At 37.4% G+C, this 18,407-nt stretch overlaps 1 protein-coding gene across 3 annotated transcripts in view; it reads left to right on the top strand.

The window, feature by feature from the left end:
- XPO7 (exportin 7) overlaps positions 1-18,407 on the top strand; it is a 98,179-nt gene that overhangs the window by 36,254 nt on the left and 43,518 nt on the right. The window lies entirely within an intron of this gene.

Genomic DNA, 18,407 nt, shown 5'->3' on the forward strand with positions numbered 1-18,407 from the left:
TAAATTGTGTACACATTGTAATGTGTAGGAAAGCACACATAGGTGCTTAAACAATAAAAAGAAAACTTCAAGGAAGTGATTACTGTAAAAGGATAGTGGTTACCTAGAGCAAGAGAGGGAGAGTATTGTGATTGGAATGGGACACATGGAAGCGGCCTTTGGATGCTTGACAAAGTTCTGTCTCTGGACTTTCGTTGTGGTCAGCTTATAATAATTCACTAGGTCATACATTGCAGTATGGGAGAAGATGAACAAGTAGCAAATAGTATTTCTTGATAAATTAGATAGTCCATAAATCCTGAGGTGTAAAAGAGGAGCAGGGCTCCCCAAGGTAATTTCTCAAACTTTCTGGTCTCAGGACCTCTTTTGCACTCTTTAATATTGAGCATCCCAAATAGCTTTTATTTATGAGGATTATATCTACAACATTTACTGTATATTAGAAATTAGAACTGAACAATTTTTTAAATGTGTTTATTTAAAATAATGATCATGAACCCATTATAAACATTTATATTAAAAATATTTCCAAAACAAGCAGATTTAGTGAGTCAAGTAGCATTGTTTTACATTTTTTGCAAATCTCTTTAATATCTGGTTTAAAAGAACACAGCTGGATTCTTATATTTGCTTCTGCATTCAATCTGATATGGTATATCATTTTGGCTGAAGTGTATGAAGAAAATTTACCCTCATACAGGTATGTAATTGGAAAAGGGAAGAGGATTTTGATAGCCTTTTCGGATAATTGTGGATATTCTTTGCTACTTCTTCAACAAGTGGTAGTTTCATAAAGGTTAGTTGCAGTGTGGAATCTGAAACCATATCTGAACTTTCCTTACTCTCTTACATTAAAATCCATTGGCATGCAGCAGTAGTGTTTTATGCATACTTCCATTTTGTCACATGGAATATTAAAAAGATGTGTCCTAAGGGTTGAGATTTCATAAAAGTAATTGTTTTTCTGCTCCATCAAGGACATCCTAAAGTGAAACTGGCTTTATATGGGACAATGAAGGATATAATGACTATTAGTACAGTCTGGCGCCACTTCCTTGATGTGTGCTAAGGCACTAGCAGTTTTGCTCACTATCATATTTGCACCGTTGGTGCACCGTTTGTGCAAATGTCAGTAAAATGAAAAGGCAAATAGTTTCTTGGTATTATTATGAAAATGGCTTGGATCTTAGAGACCTCCTGAGTCTCTGTAACCCCTAGGGGTCTGTGAACTACTCTTTGAGAACCACTGACATGGAGAATTTGGTGGATGCTCATTGACTGTTACATTAAGCACTCAGTTATTTTTTGAGAAAGATACAAAAATAATTTGTGTTTTTAAGGAACCGCACACAATATGGCTTTCCTAGGCTTCTCAAGAATTAAGAACTTGATGTTTTACGGCAGTTCTTTTTGGTATCATCGGTTAATTAAAATATTTAGAAGTGTAGTGTTAGGAGTACTATGGTGATTGACAGTGGGTTTCAAAACATTCTATTTCACATCATCTAAGAAATGTGTAGGCCCCCATATTTTTTGAATTACCATAACGGAATACATTTCTACCACAAGTATTTGTTGCCCTTAATTTGAAGAAATAAGGATATGAAAGCAGATTTTAGATTTTAGTATTAAAAGGTGAGTAATTTTATTAAATACACAACTTTCCTTATTTGTCTCCCTTAAGGGTAATTAAATACAGAATTCTATTTCTTCCCTTCCATTTTTCCTCTAGTGAGGGTGGGACTAGAGAAGAGAGTTCTCATTTTCTCTCCAGATACCTCATGCATTTAAAAGAAATTTACTATAATAAAGCAGTTCTTTATTGACTTTGTGCTATATGTTCAGCACTGTGTTAAATATTATGGGAAGATAAGTTATAAACTCATTACATTAAACAGTCAAAGAGAATAAGACAGCGTATGGTTAAGTGTAAAAATAAATGTTACTGAGTTCACAGTTGCTCTGGAGATGTCAGTGTGGTATAGAAAAGCTTAATGAAGGATTTAAGATAAGCTGAGGAGCCCTGGCAGTGTAGTGCTTAAGAGCTTGGCTGCTAACCAAAAGGTCAGCAGTTCAAATCCACCAGCCACTCCTTGGAAACCCTGTGGGGTAGTTCTACTCTGTCCTATAGGGTCACTATGAGTCGGAAGCGACTCGACAGCACCTAAGAACAACAATAAGGAGTCCAGTAGAAAAGGGAAGTGCTATAGACAGGATGCAGTTTATCTGAATTTTAGCAAAGGATTTGACAAAATCTCTCAAAATACCCTCATAGACAGTAGGTAATGGGCTAAGATGTAAAATTTAATACAGCGTCAAGTATTTGTTGACTCAGTGAGTAAGTAGTTGAATGTCGCTACCCAAGAGTGATAATCAGTGGACCATTAGCAGCTAGGAACAAGGTCTCTGTTATAGCTCAGGGCTCTGACCATGGGCTTGTCCTGTTCAATATTTTTATTAGTAACTTAGATAAGGACATTCACTCAGTATGCATCTGTTGAATACTCTTGTGAGTTATATATTTCAACATGTCCTCAAAAATAATTAAGATATATCCTGTTCTTTAATCTCAAAGGATAATAAAAGAAACTGTTATGTAAATAAGTAATTGCTGAATAGAAGTTTAGTATGCTGCTCAGACACTGGGAGTGGGGAGGACGTTTTTGATAATAAGAAGTAGAAAGATCTCAGAAAGTCTGACAAGGTAAAATTTTAATTTTAATGCAAGATCCTGCATGTAGGTATGGGAAAACTGCATTGGAATGAAATAGGAGAGATCTAGTTTAACAGCAGGGGGTTTTAAAACAACAAGAATTCTGAAATTTCTGCAGTATGGCAGGGTAGATTATCTAAAAGTCTTCTACTATACAACACCTAGAAATGCTTAGTAAAATATTAAAATAAATCCTTTTAAATACATAGCAGACCTTACCCCCTAAAAAGTAAGGAAAGTCCCTGGGGAACAAAATTGAGTAGGAAGATAGAGTTCCATCTCTGTTATATGGCCCTGTCACTATAAGTAGATCCTGTTTTAATTTAAATAAATCTACCTTTTAATACATTGACAGACTTGGAGGAAGGGATATTTCCACATCCACTCACACTACCCCCCCCCCCGCCCCATTAATCAATTAATTTAAATGAACACACTCAAACTGAAGTGAGGAGTAGTGACGCAAAAGTGGCCCTAGGGTCAGATCCCCAAGCTAAGCACTGGAGCCTGCTGCAAGGCGAAAAAGCTAAAGCTGAAACTTCCACCTTAATCCAGGACCCTAGGAAGCAGCTAAAGTTGTTAGCACTCCCAAGCCTCTCTCAGAAGCAGGAAAATTTGGATATTTAAGATTTCCACAGATTTATATCAACTAATTATGAGCTTATAAAAATCAACACACACAAAGAAAAAGCCATCATAAATGAGATTCAGCAGAAGCAGTAAGCACCAGATTTAGATTACCCAACCCACCTCCACATACACCAGGTACTGATTTCAGGTACTGGAAAATCATAAGACAGATACAGAATTAAAAATAATAATAATTTATTTAAAAGAGCAAACAAAAAGTGGCCATCAAAAATGACCAGGCACGTTTGAAAAAGAATTAAACAGAACATTTATAAATTAAAAATATAATCATTGAAATTTAAAAGTCAATGAATGATTTTGCATATTGGACATAACTAGAGAAGAGAGTTGGAAAACTAGAAGATCTAAAGCAGTGATTCAGATTACAGCACAGGGAGACAAGGACATGAAAAGTACGAAAGGTAGGGGATACAATAACCAGCATATCTAAAATGAGAGAATGGAGGAGGCAGATATTTGAAGAATATTGTCTGAGAATCTTCTAGAAATGAAAAAATGTGAATCTGTAGTTAAAAAAGTTTAGCATATACCAGAAGGAGCCCTGGTGGTACTGTGGTTAAAGCACTCGGCTGCTAACTGAGAGGTCAGCGGTTTGAACCCACCAGCTGCTCCACAGAAGAAAGATGTGGCAGTCTGCTTCTGTAAAGATTTACAGCCTTGGAAACCCTATGGGGACGTTCCGCTCTGTCCTATAGGATGGCTGAGTCATAATTGACTCAGTGGCAGTGGAGCATATACCAAACATGATAGATAAAAAGAAATCCACCCCTAGACGTGTTGTAGTAAATCTACAAATACTAAAGACAAATACTCTTAAAATCAGAAAAAAAAAACACCTATAAAGAAAAGATAGGCTGATAGAGGCATGTCAGACAGCAACCTAGAAGCTAAAAGGTACTATAGAGAAACTTAAACTGTCAACGTAGAATTGTGTAACCAACAAAATTACCTTTCAAGAATGAAGGCATTTGTGAAAGCTATTATTATATAAACAAAAACTGAGTTTACCACCAGCAGATCTTTAGGAACTTCCATAAAAGATATACCTTAAGAAGAAGAAAAATACCCTAAAAGAAAGGTTTGGTTATGTAAGAAGTAGAGGTGGAAGCAAAGAAAATGGTAAATATATTGTTAAGTCTAAGCAAACATTGTTTGTATGAAATAATAATGGTAATGTCTAGCTTTTAGGGTTAAAAAGACAAAACCAAAATATTGAACAATAACAAGGTAATCTAGGAAGGGATTGTTCAGGGCTCATGTTCTAAGGTCATTGGGTTATTCAGAAGAGGGGTTATGATATTGCTTAACACTGGACTTTATTAAGACTACGTAGTAACATTTCAAGGGTAGCCATTCAAAAACTAGAAATGGGGTATTGTAAAAATGATGTGGGGACGTCTGACCTCATCTTATTTCACAGGGGTGGGGAGAATCATCAGCATCAGCCTAAGGCTGATTCCTGTGAGGTAGAGGTCAAACATACCTCCATCCTCCAACCTTTTTACCAATTCTGACACCAGCCATCCCTCCCATGGCACTCTCTACTTCTCTGCTGGGTTCAGTAGTTCACTGCAATAGCCACATAGAACTCACAAACCGTACTTATAGTTAAGTGGTTTATTAGGGAAATAACAAGTTACAACTCAGGATTAGGATCAGCAGGCTACAACTCAGGATCAGGAAGCATGTAGGCAAAGTCTCCCTTCTTCACTGTAGGACAGCTCTTTCAGCTCCTCTCGGCCTCCTCAGGACAGGCGCCTCTCAGCCCTTTCAGGACAGACCTCCTCCATTGACACTCGGCCCTTGGCCCTGCTCAGGCCTGGCCTCTGCCCTGCTTGGACAAGTGTTACAAAGCTCTTTAGCTTCACTAGTTAAGTGCCCAAAGGCACCCCACTTCTCCAGGAAGCCTCCTGCCCGAAGGCACTCAGCTGTCTTGCTCCGTGGGTTGGCAAGCCTAGCTCAGCCAGCAAGTGCCCAGAGGCACTCACTCTACCAGGAAGCCTCCTGCGCAAAGGCTCTCAGTGCTCTCACTCCGTAGGTCAGCACACCCACTGCCTTTATCTGTCAGCCAGGAATCCCACTGCACCATCTCCTGCTGGTCTCCTCATTCTGCTGCCGCCGTTTCTCTGCCACTGCTTCTCACCATCTCGCCCATCTCTGGTGTTATATCTCTCTCTTTTCTGGGTCTAGGAGGTTAGGTTCTCAGCACGAGTCCAAAGGATGAGCTCCACTCCTGGCTCTTCTTACTTGAATGTAGGGAGGTCCCCTCTCTGCTCTGGGATTGGCTTTCTTTTAAGCCTAGTGGGATGGCAAAACTGACCAATCCCCTTATTAGGGTTCCATGTGCCTTATTTGCATGGCCCCACCTCCACAGGGGTTCCATGAACCTTATTTGCATTCTTAGCAGGCTGTCCAATCCCCTTGGTTGACTACAAACACCTTATTTGCATAGTTCCACCCAGTCATTTTGTGAGAGTCACAAAGGCTATGGCGAGAAGGGCCATATTAAGTAATTCACTGTACTGCAGGTATATAACTTTCAAACTAGAAATAGGAAGAAAAATGGAATTCAAAAACAAGCAAACAAAGGATTGTTTTAAATCCGAAACAGTCAAGGAAAAAAAAAAGCAAAGAGACAAGCAGGACAAATATAGCAGAAGGGTAGAAACAATTTCAAGGTGTATCAGTAATCGCAAATATAAATTCATAGTTAAAAGCCAGTTTTCCAACTGGATTAAAAATAAAAATATAGAAGGAGTAAAACTTGACACCCATCCCCACCCCATATACACATATCATACAAAAAAGTCAACACCAGATGGATTTTAGATCCAAAGGTAAAAGGTGAAAGAAACAAAGCTTTTTAAAGATAGTATGGAAGAATATGTTTGGCCTTAGGGTAGGAAAAGATTTCTTAAAAATAGGACAAGCAAAGTGCTCTTCATAAAGGAAAATAATGAAAAATTGGCCTTAAAATTAGGAACTTCTGTTCATCAGAGAAGACAACATTAACTAGCAGGGATCACAATAGAGTGTCTGGACAGAGCGGGAGAAGAATGTAGAAAAAATTCAAATTCACTAAAAAAGAAAAGAGACTGGGCTTGCTGATCTGGCAGAGACAGGAGAAACCCTGAGAGTATGGCCCCCAGACACCCTTTTAACTCAGTACTGAAGTCACTCCTGAGGTTCACCCTTCAGCCAAAGATTAGACAGGTCTGTAGGTCCAACAATAACACATGTGAGGGACATGCTTCATAGGTCAATCATGTATACAAGACTTTTGGGCACACCAGCCCCAAAGCAAAGGACGGGAAGGCAGGAAGGGACAGGAAAACTGGGCAAATGGAAACAGGGAACCTGGGGTGGAGAAGAGAGAGTGTTGACACATCGTGGGTTTAAAAATAAGGGAAAAAAAAAGTTTAAAAAACACAACATTAAGAGGGAAAAAGCAAAGCAGTTCACAAAGTGGGAGATATTGTTTATAATACGTAACTAACAAAGGCCTGTAAGACAGAAGAGAATTACTAAGGAACAGTATTCAGTTCCTAAACTTGTTACGTCTAATGAAATAGCCTCATAGTATATACAGTAAAAACTAATATAAATATAGGGCCAAACTACAAATCTACCATCATGGAAAAAAAAAATTCATCATATTTCACTCAGTTATTGATAGGACAGGAAGCTCCCCAAAATTAATAAAGATGGAGAAATTCTGAACACAGTTAACGGCTGGATTTGATGGATATACACAAACACAGTCTTCTCAAACACACATGGAACATTTACAGAAATGAACAGCAAGCTGAAACTAGAGTATAAGCAGGCCTGAAAGCATAGGGGAAGAATGAGCATCATGGATTTGAAGCCAAAGAGACCACAGGGTTCTGATTGAGGAGTAACGGAAAGTGGATTCAGAATAGATAGAGTGACGTCAGATTATTTACTGAATTTGTAATGTTTCACAGTAATAGACTGACCTAAAAGTAAAATCCAACCCTTAGTTAGAAGCAGAACACACATTTCAGAGTGCTTTAAAGGAGTTTTAAAATGTTATGTTTGTATACTAGGTTATTGAACTACATGAAATTGCCATTCTTGTAGGTCAAGAATAATTGGATATTTGGCTGTTTCATATGGTTCAACCTAATACAAAAGGGGAAATTGGGCTTCTCTGATTTTGTTTTTATTCACTCTCCCCCAGAAAAACAAGTATAAGTAGGTCAGAATGCAACATCTTATCACAAGCAGCTATGTCAAACACTTCGTGAATTCATTGAATATTTTACACACAAGATGGTGTAATGACACATTCTCAGACTAGAAGTAGATGTGGGATTGTTTCAAAGAAACTGTTTGGTTCCTTCAAGGATCCTTTAAAAAGCCAGTTTAAAAGAGTATAAGGTACTGAATATGTGGACTCATCCATAGTTATTTGAGTCCTTATCAGGAAATATTTCCCTAGTCTTGGGGGCTTCTGGCAGCAATAGCAAATTAAGGTTTCTGAGATGGGAGATGCAAGTTTCCACAACTCAAAATAATTTTCTTAAGGTTTACTGATCTCTGTGTTGAAAATTCTGGATGCTGTGCTTTTGGCTTCTGTTTTAATGTTGAATTACATTTTTTCTGAAAAATCTCATAAGCTGACACAATAGTAGAAATTAACATTATAGGCAAAATTAGTCAATTATTCCCATCCTGTGAAGTTTAATTTCTACGTTTATAATTAACTGACTTTTCTTCCTAGTGTGGTGCAGATCTTCCTGGCTAACCAACTTTTTGCTCTTTGGGATTCACTTGTTGCTCCCATTTAAAAAAAAAAAAAATCCCAAACCCATTGCCATGGACTCAGTTCCGACCATCAAAGATTGACACAGAGATCATTAGCTCATTGCCCTCCCAGAGGCAATTACTAGTATAGCTGCCTTTCTGTAAAGCCTACATATTAAATAATGGGAAACTGACAAGTATTAGATGATTATTACATGTAATTCTTCTCTCATTATTGACACTCAAATGAAAGTTATTTTTATTCGTTAATTGGGCCAAAGTAGTTACAGAAAGGTTTAGCGTTTGAGAATTAATTGGTTAAAAGCGTGATGGTGGTAGTGTTAACTGTAGCTTTGGAAGGCCAAATGCTCCATGACTTACTTTCCCCCATGTAACAAATAAAGTAGTTGTAGCTGCTGTTCTAAATGTTTCTGTTCTTGCCTGCCCTCAGGTAAAGCTTAGTTACACCAAGGGCAGCATGTTTAAAAAGCTGTCTTAGGGTCTTCAAGTCTCACTCTCGTTTATTACTTGGTTCTAAACTGATTGTTTATTATTTTTGGTAGGGAAATTCAGAAAGAAGTTTATTGCAGCTTGGGAAGTCTTAAATGTCTGAAGAAAATGTAGCTACTTATGAGCACTTTGCTTTAAACCTCACTGTAACAACAGATTTTACATTCCAAAATGTATTTATTAAGGTCATTCTTATTGGGATACAAGTTTTGTTTGAGGTTTAAAAAAATAGCATTGATACTGTTGTTGTTAGTTGCCATGGAGTCAGCTCCAACTCAGGGCAACCTTATGTGTAACGACACGTTGCCAGGTCCTGTGCCATCTCTGTGATTGTTGGTATGTTTGAGTTCGTTGTTCAGGCTACTGTGTCAGTGTCTCTCACTTGAGGTTTCCTTCATTTTTGTTGGCCCTCCACCAAACATGATGCCCTTTTCCAGCAATTGGTCTTTCCAGATAGCATGTCCAAACTAAGCAAGTCGAAGTATCTCCATCCTTGCTTCTAAAGAGCATTATGGTTGTTTTCTAACACTGACCCGTCATGTAGTCAGTATTCTTCACCAGCACCACATTCAAACATACCAACTCTTCATGTCTTCCTTTTTCATTATCCAACTTTCACATGCATATGAGGTGATTGAAAAGACCATGGCTTGGATTAGACATCAAAGTGACGTCATTGCTTTTTAAGCTTTTAAGAGGTGTTTTGCAGGAGATTGGCACAATTGCCACAACAATAGACCCAAACATACCAGTGATCATAAAGATGGCACAGGACCGGGCATCATTTTGTTCTGTCATACGTAAGGTCACAATGAGTCAGAACGAACTCAGCAACTAACAATAACAACAAAGTTGATAAAACACAGGAAAATATCTTTCCGGTATTCCCTGCTTTGGCCAAAATCCATGTGACAACAGCAATGATATCCCTCATTCTTCTTCCACTTCTTTTGAATCCAGCAGCATCCTGTTAAGGTAACACCTGCAGTCACTTTTCAATTATTTTCGGCAGAATTTTGCTAGCATGTAATATTAATGATACGGTTCAATAATTTCCACATTCCATTTGATCACCTTTCTTTGGAATGGGCATGAATATGGATCTCTTCTGGTCCGTTGGCCAGGTAGCTGTCTTCCAAATTTCTTGACATAGTCAAGTAAATGCTTCCAGCATTGTATCCATTTGTTGAAGCAGCTCAGTTGGTATTCCGTCAATTTCTGGAGCGTTGATTTTTCACCAGTATCTTCAGTGCCATTTGAATTTCTTCCTTCCGTACCAGTGGTTCTTGATCATATGCTACCTCCTGAAATGGTTGACGATGACCAGTTCTTTTTTTGTACAATACTGTGTATTCCTTCCATCTTTTTTTTTAATATTTTGTTGTATTTTCAGTGGACATAGCAAAACAGGTTCCCATTCAATAATTTGTACATATTGTTTGGCGATACTGGTTACATTCTTCACATTGTATCAACATTCTCATTATTTCTCTTCTAGCTGTTCTATTCCCGTTAACCTAGTCTCACAGCCCCCCAGCTTTCTCATCTGTGCTTTAGAGTATCTGTTGACCATTTGGTCTCACGTAGATGATTTTTTAAAAGAGCACAGTACTCAAGGGTGATGTGATATTCTTTACTTTATGGGCTAAACTGCTGTTTATGTAAAATGTGACTTGAGGGAATAGTTTCAATTCAAGGCTTTAAGAGTATCTCAGGGTAATAGTCTTGGGGATTCCTCCTGTCTCAGTGGGTCTACTAAGTCTGGATTTTTTTGAAAATTTGAAGTTCTGTTCTCATGTTTCTTCCTTTCTATCAGAATCTATTGTGGTCCCTAATCAGAACAATCGATAATAGTAGCCAGGCACCGTCTAGTTCTTCAGGTCTCAGAGTAGAAGAGGCTGTGATTCATGTAGACAGTTAGCCCTGTAGACTGGTTCCTTCTCTGAGTCTTGGATTTCCGTCTTTCTCTTTTGCTCCAGATGAGTAGACTAATAGTTGTATCTTAGATGGCCTCTTGTTTCCATCTTCTTTTGATGCTTCCTCTTTCATTCAATTTTTTTTTTACCCATTGTTGTTGTTCTTAGGTGCTATCTAGTCGGTTCTGACTCATAGCAACCCTGTGTACAACAGAACAAAACCCTGCCCAGTCTTGCACCATCCTCACAATCGTTGCCATGTTTGTGACCATTGTTGCAGCCACTGTGTCAGTCCATCTCATTAAGGGTCTTCCTCTTTTTCGCTGATCCTCTACTTTACCAAGCATGATGTCCTTCTCCAGGGACTGGTCCCTCCTGATAACATGTCCAAAATATGTGAAACGAAGTCTCGCCATCCTTGTTACTAAGGAGCATTCTGGCTTTACTTCTTCCAACACAGATTTGTTCGTTCTTCTGGAAGTCCAGTATATTCAGCATTCTTCACCAACACCATAATTCAAATGCATCATTTCTTCTTTGGTCTTCCTTATTCATTGTCCAGGTTTTTCACATGCATATGAGGTGATTGAAAATACCATGGTTTGGGTCAGGCACACCTTAGTCCTCAAAGTGACACCTTTGCTTTTTAATACTTAAAAGAGGTCTTTTGCAGCAGATTTGCCCAATGCAGTATGTCATTTGATTTCTTTACTGCTGCTGCTATGGGCATTGATTGTGGATTCAAGTAAAAAGAAATTCTGGACAGCTTCAATATTTTCTCCATTTATCACGATGTTGCTTATGGTCCAGTTGTGAGGATTTTTGTTTTCTTTATGTAGAGGTATAATTCATACTGGAGGCTGTAGTCTTTGATCTTCGTTAGTAAGTGCTTCAAGTCCTCTTCACTTTAGCAAGCATGGTTGTGTCATCTGCATATCACAGGTTATTAATGAGTCTTCCTCCAATCCTGATGCCAAGTTCTTCTTCATATAGCCCAGCTTCTCAGATTATTTGATCAGCATACGCATAGAATCCTTCAGTATTGCAACTAGAGGCTTGAATGTTCTCTTCATTTCTTTCAGCTTGAGAAATGCTGATTGTGTTCTTCCCTTTTGGTTTTCTAACTGTAGGTCTTTGCACATTTCATCATAATATTTTACTTTGTCTTTTCTCTAGTTGCCCTTTGAAATTTTCTGTTCAGTCCTTTCATTTCATCATTTCTTCTATTCGCTTTAGCTATTCTGCACTTAAAGAGCAATTTTCAGAGTTTCTTCTGACATCCATTTTGGTCTTTTCCTTCTTTCTGTCTTAATGATCTTTCACTTCCTTCATGTGTGACATCCTTGATGTCTTCGCACAATTCTTAAGGTTTCCAGTCATTAGTGTTCAGTGCATCAAATCTGTTCTTGAGATGGTCTCTAAATTCAGGTAGGCTATATTCATGTTTGTACTTTAGCTCTCATGGACGTGCTTTGATTTTCTTCAGCTTCAGCTTAAAACATGAGCAATTGATGATCTGTTCCACAGTCAGCCCCTGCCTTTGTCTTGACTGATGATATGGAGCTTCTCTACCGACTCTTTCCATACATGTATTCAATTTGATTTCTGTGTAGTCCACCCATCAGGGTCCATGTGTATGTATAATCATCCATTATGTTGTTGGAAAAAAGTATTTCCAATGAATAAGTCAGTGGTCTTGCAGAATTCTAGCATGGAATTCCCGGCATTGTTTCCATCACCAGGGCCCTGTTTTCCAACTATGGATCCTTCTTTGTTTCCAACTTCTGCATTCTAGTTGCTAGTAATTATCAGTACCTCTTGATTGCACATTTGATCAATTTCAGACTGCAGCAGTTCCTAAAAGTCTTCAATTTCTTCGTCTTCAGTACTCGTGGTTGGTGTGTAAATTTGATAATAGTCTTTTAACTGGTCCTCCTTGCTGGCATATGGATATTAACATATCACTGACAGCATTATACTTTAGAAAGTATATCCTGTCCCTAATCCCACTAGCCCTACAGGGAAAGGGCATTTATAACCCCTCTAGAAGAAATAGTGAATATTCTATATGCGTTTATGTGTGCATATATAAAAGTTGCTGTTCTCCAGAGTATTTAGTAGCCAGTGTAACAGATAATAACGAGTAATAAACTTAGTAATAAGCAATTTATATACATTACCTCATTGATCCTTAAAAGTTGGTGAAGTGGGTGTTATTTTTATTTAAAAGAAGAAAAAGATTTTAATAACCTGTTTATAATGCGACAGCTAGAAAATGAAGGAGTAGGGATTTGTTTGACCTCAGCGCCTCAGCAACAAAGAGATTCTTCTTGTCCGGCTGGTAGGAACTGAAGTTTTTTGTGGGTAAGGTCCTATACTACAGAGAGACAGGTGTGTGTGTATTACCTGATTGTTTTTTTAAGTGTAATTCTCTCTTTTAACAAAAATTGTCCTGTTATTTTCCTGCTAGTTTTAATTTTAAAATTTACTTTTAAATATGATTTACTTACATAATTGGAGCCTTGGTGGTGTGGTGCTTAAGAGCTCAACTGCTAACCAAAAGGTCAGCAGTTCGAATACTCCAGCCACTCCTTGGAAACCCCATCGTGCAGTTCTGCTCTGTCCTTTAGGGTTGCTGTGAGTTGGAATTGACTCAACAGCAACAAGTTTGGTTTCAGTTGTACTTAATTAAAATAGGAAAAGTTGTATATTACAGTCATAGAATTTTAGAGCTGGAAGTATCTTTTAAAAATCATATAATAAAATCCATTTCTTTTATACATGAGAAAACTGAAGTTTCAGGAAATTAACTTCAGACACTTAGTTAATATGGTGAGTGTCCACATTGCTTAAACTCTCAGACTAATTGTCTTTTCTCTACATAAGTTTTATATAGCCCCTTGTACTCAAAAGATTGTTTTAACCAAATTTGGGAGAGTACCTGAAGTTAAGCCAAAATCTATTATACTTTCATATGCTCATTACTTTTTAACTTTGACATCCTGGAGTGAGACACTGATTTGAGACAAAGTTGCCTTAGAGCAGGGGGTACAATTCAGATGTCTACAAGGGCCAGGCATATAACTAAAATGGGCTAGGTAGGCACTGTGGTGAGCCAGAGAGAGCATGTCCCCAGGAAGCACTTCTCTTGTAGTTTCATCTGATTGTTGACTGGTAAAAATGCAGTCCAGTGTTATCAGATCTTCTAATTTTTATGGGAAACTAGGAAACCAGATATTATTATGAAATACCAGCAACTACGTCAGACTTTCAAACCACATTGCAAGGAAAAAAAAAAAAGATAAAGTGTGGGCCAGTTTCAGGCTACCAATTTGTAACCCTTAATTTAGAGAATTCACCTTACACTTTAGTTTTCATTCATCCACACTATTAATGTGTGTCTGACAAGGAACCAAAACCAGTTTCTAGTGGCATGATAAAAGAAAACTCTTAAGTTTATAAGTCAATAAACTGTTAAACGACCAGGCACATAGTTAATCTGGCTGTGTTTACATCATGAAATAATTTGTTTACATATATTTGGCTGTGTATTACCCATAATGCAAAAGTCATTCATGTTTATTACAGGTTAGAATTGATTAGTATTTTGAGGTTAAATGTAGAATTTTGCAGCCTCATATGTTAGTAGACTTGCCATCCTTATCTCATGTCTGCAAGGGTCTGGCATAGCATTATCACTTGCTGAAAATGTATATTTTATCTTGTTTTACGGCAGTAGACGTTACACAGCATCTATAACCAAGCAGTTTTTCTCACCCTCTTAGTACTCTGAGCAATAGAATGTCCCGAAGTGTCCAAAAGTCTTACCTTATTTATCTCCTGAGAAAATAATGGGAGTCATAGTTCTAAAAGCATGAATTGATGTAAAAACTAAAGCATTTAAATCTAAAGTACAGTTGTAGATTATTAATGAACTTCTTTTCCATTAGTATCTGAAAGAAATAATAAATTTTCTAGGAAAAATCCTGGAGAATTTTGGAAGAATTATGGCCTTCATCCATCTTCTTTTTTAGAAACATCTGTTTAAAGTATAATATATATATACGACTCAATGAATAGTCAAAATGTGAACATGCCTGTTAACCAGCTCCCAGATTAAGAAATAAAACATCTTTATTATTACTGATAGATGTTTGGCTTATTTCCGTTTGGGAGCTATTACAATTAGTGCTGACATGAACATTCTTGTACTTTGTGTGTGTGTGTTTGTGAAATTAGTACACATCTCTTTTGGGTGTATACCAAGGATTGGAGTAACTGGTCCATCGGGTATCCATATATTAAGCTTTAATAGATACTGCCAAACTGCCGAACAGGTTTCCAAACCGTTTGAACCATATTAGACTCTACTAGCAGTGTATAAGTCCCCAGGTGGTGCAAACAGTTAAGGTGTTCGGCTGCTAACCAAAAGGTTGAAGGTTCAAGTCCACCCAGAGGCGCCTCAGAAGAAAGGCCTGGTGATCTACTTCCAAAAAAACCAGCCATTGAAAACCCTATGGAACACAGTTCTACTGTGACACACATGGGGTCACCATGAGTCAAAATCGATTCAACGGTCATTGGAGTAGACTGGAAGCACATCCTAACCAACACTTGATCTTGACCTTTTTTCATTTTAGCCATTCTGATAGGTATCGTTTTGTGGTTTGAATTTAAATTTCCTGATGATTATTGAGGTGAAGCACCTTTTTATTTGCTTGTTGGCTATTTGGATATCCTCTTGTGAAGTACTTATTCAGGTCCTTTGCCCTGGCTCTGTAAACTTACCTTTTTCTTAAACTGACTTTTAAAATAAATATTAAGCTTGTATATATAAACATTTTCGCTCAGAGGGCTAGCAAACCCCATTGACTCCATTGCAGTAAATAACTTCCAAGAGATCTGCTGATATATGTGTAAAACTAGGATGGTTTTCTTCCCACAAGATTGCCTTCTTAGGTAACTTTAGAAACAAGAGGAAACCTTGAATGGAGTATTCTTTTCAGGTCTTTTTTTTTATGTGTTAAATGAAACTGTCAGGATTTATTATTGGTAAGGAAGAGCAAAATAAAAGTAGTAATAAATACAAAATTTTTTAAAAGAAATACAAACTTTTTTTAATTAGCCTTTGGAATTTTAATACTTTTTTGCCTTTTTGTTTTTATGGATTTGTTTTATGAATTCTGATTATTAACAGAATCAGCTGTTAATTAGCAAAACCTTACTAATTAGAAGAGTTAAGAAAAGAATGTAGCTATTTATCTGTATAGTTATTGGGTTGGTTTTTGTTTTGTTTTGTTTTTTTGCTTACAGAGTAATATGTGGTCATGGCCAAAAATTCAGAAGTTACAGAAATATATAACAGAAATCAAAAGTTTCCCATAACCTCACGTCGCAGATAATAACCTCTGTTAAACTTGGTTTGTATTCACCCAAATTTTCTTTCTATACATTTACTAACACATTTCACAAATGATAACATACTCTGTATATTCTATACTCACTTGTCTTCATAACCTAACAAGAGTTGTTATTACTAAATTTTTAGAGGTTGTTTTGTTTTTTTTTTTTTACTGTGATAATTGGATACTCATTCTTGACAATCAGAATGCCTTCATTCAAGCTCTACCTTAATGAGTATATTAAAAATAAAATGTAAATAGTCTATAGATTTTATTAATCTTAATTTAGGTCCTTAAAAATGGTTCATTTTCTGGTAGGTTAAGTATGTATCTCTTAGTTTTCTTAGCACAGTGTTTTCCCAGTTCATAGAAAAATTCCAACTACGGGGATCTAAATTATTGGGGAACATGAACAAGTTGAAAGTAACTTTTCAGCAGTTTCTTTTACACTGGAAGCATCCTCACTATGAAAATTCAGTTATTAAATTGGTAAATCTACCCTGTATTCAACATGATGTTGGAAATCTCATGATAGAATTTTGCAAGAACAATGACTTATTCATTGGAAATACCTGTCTTCAGCAACATAAATGGTGACTGTACACGTGGACCTTCCTAGGTGGAATATACAGTAATCAAATCTGCTACATCTGTGGAAAGAGACGATGGAGAAGCTCAATGTAGTCACTCAGAACAAGGCCAGAGGCCAGCTGAGGAACAGACCATCAATTGCTCATAAGCAAGTTCAACTCAAGGCTGAAGAAGATTAAAACAAGTCCATGAGAGCCAAAGTACAACACTGAGTATATCCCACCTGAATTTAGAGACCATCTAAGAATAGATTTGATGCATTGAACACTAATGACTGAAGACCAGATGAGTTGTAGGATGACATCAAGGACATCATACATGAAGAAAGCAAAAGGTATAAAGACAGGCAAGACAGAAAAGACTAAAATGGATGTCAGAAGAGACTCTGAAACTTGCTCTTGAATGTAGAGTAGTAGCTAAATCGAATGGAAGAAATGATGAAGTAAAAGAGCTGAACAGAAGATTTCAAAGGGCAACTCGAGAAGACAGAGTAAAATATTATAATGAAATGTGCAAAGATATAGAGTTAGAAAACCAAAAGGGAAGAACACGTTCAGCATATCTCAAGCTGAAAGAACTGAAGAAAAAATTCAAGACTTGAGTTGCAATATTGAAGGATTCTATGGGCAAAATATTGAATGATGCAGGAATCATCAAAAGAGGATGGAAGGAATACACAGAATCACTGTACTAAAAAGAATTGGTTGATATTCAGCCATTTCAGGAGGTAGCATATGATCAAGAACCGATGGTGCTGAAGGAAGAAGTTCAAGCTGCACTGAAGGCACCGGCAACAAAAACAAGGCTCAAGGAATTGACAGAATACTAACTGAGATGTCTCAACAAACGGATGCAGCACTGGAAGTGCTCACTCATCTATGCCAAGAAATTTGGAAGACAGCCACCTGGCCAACTGACTAGAAGAGATCCATATTTGTGTCCATTCCAAAGAAAGGTGATCCAACAGACTGTGGAAATTATCAAACAATCTCATTAACATCGCATGCAAGTAAAATTCTGCTGAAGATAATTCAACAATAGTTGCAGCAGTACATCAACAGGGAACTGCCAAAAATTCAAGCCAGATTCAGGATAGGACGTGGAACAAGGGATATCATTGCTGATATCAGATGGATCTGGGCTGAAAGCAGAGAATACCAGAAAGATGTTTACCTGTGTTTTAATTGACTATGCAAAGGTATTAGACTGTGTGGATCATAACAAATTATGGATAACATTGTGAAGAATGGGAATTCCAGAACAATTGTGCTCATGCAGAACCTGTACATAGACCAGGAGGCAGTCATTCAAACAGAACATGGGGATACTATGTGGTTTAAAATCAGGAAAGGTGTGCATCATGGTTGTATCCTTTCATCATGCTTGCTCAATCTATATGCCAAGCAAATAATTCAAGAAGCCAGACTATATGAATAAGAACACGGCATCAGTACTGGAAGAAGACTCACAACAGCCTGCATTATGCAGATGACACAGCCTTGCTTGCTGAAAGTGAAGACGACTTGAAGCACTTACTGATGAAGATTAAGACTACAGCCTTCAGTATACACCTCAACATAAAGAAAACAAAAGTCCTCACAACTGGACCAGTAAGCAACATCGTGATGAACGGAGAAATACTGAAGTGGTCAAGAATTTAATTTTACTTAGATCCATTGTCAACACCCATGAAGGCAGCAGTCAAGAAATCGAACAATGTATTGCATTGGGCAAATCTGCTGCAAAAGACCTCTTTAAAATGTTGAAAAACAATGATGTCATTTTGAGGACTAAGGTGTGCCTGACACAAGCCATGGTATTTTCAGTCGCCTCATATGCATGTGAAAAAGCTGG

The sequence above is a fragment of the Trichechus manatus genome, unplaced genomic scaffold (assembly GCF_000243295.1).
Source record: "Trichechus manatus latirostris isolate Lorelei unplaced genomic scaffold, TriManLat1.0 scaffold00090, whole genome shotgun sequence".
Lineage (NCBI taxonomy): Eukaryota > Metazoa > Chordata > Mammalia > Sirenia > Trichechidae > Trichechus > Trichechus manatus.